Source organism: Macaca nemestrina, chromosome 16 (genome assembly GCF_043159975.1).
Source record: "Macaca nemestrina isolate mMacNem1 chromosome 16, mMacNem.hap1, whole genome shotgun sequence".
NCBI lineage: Eukaryota > Metazoa > Chordata > Mammalia > Primates > Cercopithecidae > Macaca > Macaca nemestrina.
Window position 1 is genome coordinate 34,407,116 of NC_092140.1, and position 5,792 is coordinate 34,412,907.

The window sequence follows — 5,792 nt, forward strand, 5'->3', positions numbered from 1 at the left end:
TTACCTTTTATCAAGAGAACAGGTGGAGGCTAATATTTGAAGTTAGGTTCCAAGTGGGTGTATAATTGAATTAACCTCATCCCTTGATAATACTGTAATTGACTGGATTATGTGGATCACCTGTGTGGAGAATGAGGTTGTTTTGTTTTGTTTTATTTGTTTTGTTTTAAATCCAGTAAAAGGCAAGAATAGATGCTGAATGGCAAAAGAAGTGGACTGTGCTGGTGACTCCCACCCACTTTCTCTATCCTCTACTTACCCCTACTTAGCCCTGCACTATGGGAAGCTGAAATCTAAAGACTGCCTACTGGGCCTCCCTGACCTCTGGCTTCACTTTGGATTTGACTGATGGATGGCAACTGCAGAGAATCAGAGGGTAGGAGGAGATTCAAGATTGCTTCTAAGGCAGCAGCTCTGTTTCTCTGCAGTTACAGCTTCTGCTGGGCAGCCCTCCTCCAATACACTGCTCTCAGTGGGATCCAATAACGCTAATTCCTCCTTTTCCCTTCAGTGCTAAGGGTGGAAAGGACTTCCTGCTGTCACTGGTTGCCTCCATACCACTGTTTGTTTTCCTAACCCTGTTCTTATCTCCCTAAATTGTCCCCCTCATTAAAGACATTTAAGGCACCTGATCAAATCCTCTTTTTTGATGGGGCCTTTACAACATACATACATGAAATTTTAATTTATGTCTGAGATAGCATTAGAAATTTGTGATGAAGGACTGGATTATTCAATAAATGTGCTCTGCTAGGGTAAATAATTTTCCACATAAAAATAAAATTAGATCTAGGCCTCATTCCACACACACAAATTAATTCTAGAGGGATTAAATCCCTGAATGAGAAAAAACTTTTAAATTTAAAAATAGTATATTTATGAAACCAGAATGGGGGAATATTTTTTTCAACAAGACACAAAAACTGTAAGCACAAAGGAAAAGGATGATAAATTTGAATATGTTACAGGAAATTTTTTTATAGAGACATCAAAAAACACCATTTATAGTCATGCCGCAGACTGGGAGAAGATACATGAAACATATATAACTGACAAAGATTTGTATCTAAAATATACAAGGAACTAAAATCAACAAGAAAAAGACTAACAGAAAAATTGGCAAAGGATGCAAAGAAACAACTCATAGGAAGAATATCATAATGGTCGAAGTCATGTGGAATGATGGTCAGCTCATTTGCAGTCAAATAAATTTTAAAAACTCACTAACTTCAACAGGGTAGCATTTCTTAAATATCAGCTTGGCATTTAGTCTGATAAAATCTAATGTTTCAAGAAAAATGAGGAAAGTGGAACTCTCATAGTGTGCTGGTGGGAGTGTGACTGGCCCAACCTCTTTGAAGAGGAGCTTGGCAATATCTAGTAATGTTGAAGATTTGCATGCCATCTGACCTCATGATTCTTCTTCTTGCTATATAGTCTGGATGAAACTTTTGCACAGTGTACATAAGCATACATGTACAAGAATGTTTATAAGTGTATTGATTGTAATAGAGAAAAATGGAAAATAACCCAAATAAACTATTATGAATGAATTATATCATACAATGTATTTTACCATATGGCAATTAAAATGAATGAAATGAGAGCTCTATGTGGCAAAATGGATAATCATATGAAGATAATGTTAAGGGAAAAAAATGCAAGCTGCTAAAGCAATGAAAACTATTAGAGATGCATCTGAAATCTAGATTCAATACTTATATTATGCCCATGTTCCAGGTTTACCCATGACAGTTGTTGAGTAGTTTGGTTGAATTCAAAATATGTTGCCTATTCTGGGTATATACTCCTTCAAAACCAGAAAACTGAGAAGTAAATATTAGAATGTGCTACATTTAAACTTTTATTAAAAATTTATAATAAAGTCATTTTCTCTATTGATTCTTCCTCGGGTAGATTATTTTTTAAATTATTTTCATTTTTAAATTTTTAATTATTTATATAAATTTAAAGGGTACAAGGGCAATTTTGTTACCTGGAAATATGTAGTGGTGAAGTTTAGGCTTTTAGCGCAATCACCACCCAAATAACGTACATTGTACCCATTAAGTAATTATTCATCGCTCACCCAACTGTCATCTTCCCACTCACCTGAGTCTTCAGTGACTATTATTCCACACTCTATGTCCATGTGTGTGGATTATTTAGCTCCCAGTTATAAGAACATGCATTTTTGGACTTTCTGTTTCTGAGTTTTTTCACTTAAGATAATGGCCTCCAGTTCCATCCATGTTGCTGCAAAAGACATGATTCCATTTTTCATGGCTCAATAGTATTTCATTATCTATCTATCTATCTATCTATCTATCTCATATTTTCTTTATCCAGTCCTCTGTTGATGGACACAGGTTGATTCCATATATTTCCTATTGTGAATAGTGCTTGATATAATGATTTCTCTTCCTTTGAGTAGACACCCAGTGGTGAGATTGCTGGATTGAATGGTCATTCTATCTTTAGTTCTTTGAGAAATCTCCATACTGTTTTCCACAGAGGTTGTACTAGTTAACATTCCCAACAATAATGCATGTGTGTTCACTTTTCTCCCCATCCTCACCAACATCTGTTACTATTTGTCTTTTTAATAATAGCCATTCTGACTGGTGTAAGATGACATCTCATTGGAGTTTAAATGTGTATTTCTCTGATGATCAGTGATGCTGAATGTTTTTTTCATATGCTTGTGGGCCATTTCTATGTCTTCTTTAGAAACATATCTATTCATGTCCTTTTCCCACTTTTAATGGGTCTGTTTGTTTTTGTTGTTGTTGTTATTGTTGAGTTATTTGAGTTCCTTCTAAATTCTGGATATCAAGCCCTGTCAGATTCATAGTTTACAAATATACCATTTCATTCTGTAGGTTGTCTGTTTATTACACTTTATTTCTTTATTGCAATTTTGGGTTCACAGCAAAGTTGAGAGGAAGGTACAGAAATATCCCACGTTTTCTGCCCTGACGCATGAATAGCCTCCCTGAGGTAGATTATTTTTAGTGTGACTTAAAATGTAAAGAAAATTAAGAATAATCCATTGGCCCAGATAGTAATTGGTGAAGACTATTCTTCCTGGCAGACTGATGGCATCACTGTCACTGTGTTTCCAAATGCAGACGTGGGAGCCATATTAGTCTTCCCTCCTTTTCACTCTCTTCATTAAAATCCAATTGCTTCTATGTTCTAAACATCTCCAGATTCCTCCATTCCCACAGATACAGCCTTAATTCAGATGATATCATCATTTTTTATTTGAACCGCTGCAATAACTTACATGTCTTCTCTTTTTTTTGAGATGGAGTCTCGCATTGTCGCCCAGGCTGGAGTGCCATGGCACAATCTCGGCTCACTGTAACCTCGGCCTCCTGGGTTCAAACAATTCTCCCTGCCTCAACCTCCAGAATAGCTGGGATTATAGGTGCCTGTCACAATGCCCTGCTAATTTTTGTATTTTTAGTAGAGACAAGGTTTCATCATATTGGCCAGGCTGGTCTTGAACTCCTAACCTCAGGTGATCCACCCACCTTGGCCTCCCAAAGTGCTGGGATTACAGGTGTGAGCCACCACTCACATGGTCTAATTTACATGTCTTCTTGTCTCTGGTCTCAACCCTTTTCAGCTCATTTTCCATACTGCTAACAAAGTAATCTTTCCAATACCCCAAATTGGACCATATCTTAGCACCAACTAACACCCTCCAGTATCTTTCCACTCATTTTAAAATCCAAGCATCTTAGCATAGCACACAGGTCTTCAGGATGAGACTCTATCCCACATCTCCAGTGTCATATGCTGGCCCACCCTTTCCTACTTTCCCAGTTCCAAACTTTCCGAACTACTGTTTCATATCTCTTAGTCTTTGGGCAAGCAGCCACATCTGCCTACAGTGCCACAATCTTTCGAAATTTAACTTGTTAACTACTTCCAAGAAGTCTTTTGTTGCACTCCCAGGTGAAGTTCCCACTTCTGTGCTTCCTCTCCATTGTACAAGCCTCTGTTGTCACATCACTCTTTTGTTATAACTATTGGTTTGCACGTCTGTCTTTTCTTGTTTCACCTGTCTTGTTGAACACTCTAGTAAATTCTCAAAATGTATGGTGACTGTTGGTTGCTCTATGTAGATAATCACATTGTTTGTAAATAAATAGATATTTTTCTCTTCCTCTTAATCCTATTTCTTTTTTATTTTAATATGACATTCCTTCTGCCTTCCTATCCTAAAATAGATGTGTTTTTCTACTAATTGCTGCCAAGCTGCTCTAGGCTTTTGTGTTATAACTTTGACTGAATTAATGAATTCCTTTTTATTCTTATTTGGTAAGAGCCTTACAAACTTAATATATGTAGAATTTTGTGTGTCTGTTTAGAAGTATCTCTTTATTAGACAAAGACATAAACTAAAAGTTTCCAACTTCCTATACGTGTTGAAAGGATTAAATAAAGATTCTTGGACACAAAATATGGTCTACACAGCTCAAAATTAATTCAGTGACATAATATTATGCTAAAGTTATACTTATTTTGAATGTCTAGAATTTTTTGTTAATGGTTATAAAAATACCACCAGCCTAGACATTTTTATTTTGCTAAGATAGAACAGAATTACAAATCAAATTACTACAACAGTCCACACATTCTAAACATTTAAACATTAATGGTTTCTGGAAGATGCTGTTGTCCTTCACAGTTTAGAGAAAGTTCAGATGGCTTTGGTGAAAGCCAAACTTTTCTTCCACCCACAAAATTGTCTTTTCAGAAGTCTTGCTGGATGTTTTCTTTGTTTGCCTCTCCGTATTGCTACTTAATGTGATGGTTTTCATTTTCTAGTTGAACAATTGTCCAATAGTCTGTTCAATCTTGTAATTCTTACTGATCAGGGATATCCAATTTGATTCGATTTCTCTTGATTTAGCTCCAGCTGTGAGTTTCATGTTCTTTGGCTGCGAGTTTAAATCTTGAATATGTTTCCTTAACTTCTGAAGCCTTCTTCCTGTGTGTGTTCGATCACGTGAACTAGATTTTCATTATATACCTTCCAGGCATTACATCCACACTGTGACATTCGTTCCAGATTCTCAATTCGAAATGCGTGATGCTCTAGCTGGGCCATAGAATTGTTTACACATTCTTGCCATGCAGTAATGTCATTTTTCTGGCCGGAGGAAGGGGCTAGAAGCTCAGATCATTTCATATGAAGCAATTCAATTGGCTGTCGAGGGGCCAATCTTTCAAATCCATTTTTCATTATGTCTTCAAAAGCAGAATAATCCAAGGCTGTCAGGTAGCTCAGGTAGTTCTTAGTAGTTCAGTGTCTGTGAGTGTCCTCTTCCACAAGCACTGTATACCAGGGGTTTCAGAACCTTGATCAAAATACAGCAGCACATCCACGACAACCTCTCTGGCCACCAAACCCGTGACTGTCATTCTGGAGACCTTAGGTTTCTATGCATTATTTTGATACACTATTGATACAGATAGCTAATATTTTATTTTTGATATTCATATCTGTGATAACAAGTTAAATAGGCTTGTGATTTTCTTCAAGTGCTCTTGCTTGGTTTTGAGATCATATTTATAGCCTTATAAAATGAAATGGACGGCCTCTCATGGTCTCTCTAGTTTCTGGAGCAATTTAGATACGTCTTAATAGATTTCTTGAAAATTTGGTAAAACTTGTCTATAAACCTGTATTTGAGGTTTTTTTATTTTTATTTTTTCTTCTTCTCCTTCTTCTTGTTTTTTACAAAGGAAGTCTTATATTACTATTTATATTTCTT

General features: G+C 36.3%; 1 pseudogene; it reads right to left on the minus strand.

Annotated features, from left to right (window-relative positions):
• Nucleotides 1-4,767: 4,767 nt before the first annotated feature.
• On the minus strand, nt 4,768-5,439 carry LOC105481710 (pre-mRNA-splicing factor SPF27 pseudogene; annotated as a pseudogene).
• Nucleotides 5,440-5,792: the final 353 nt, after the last annotated feature.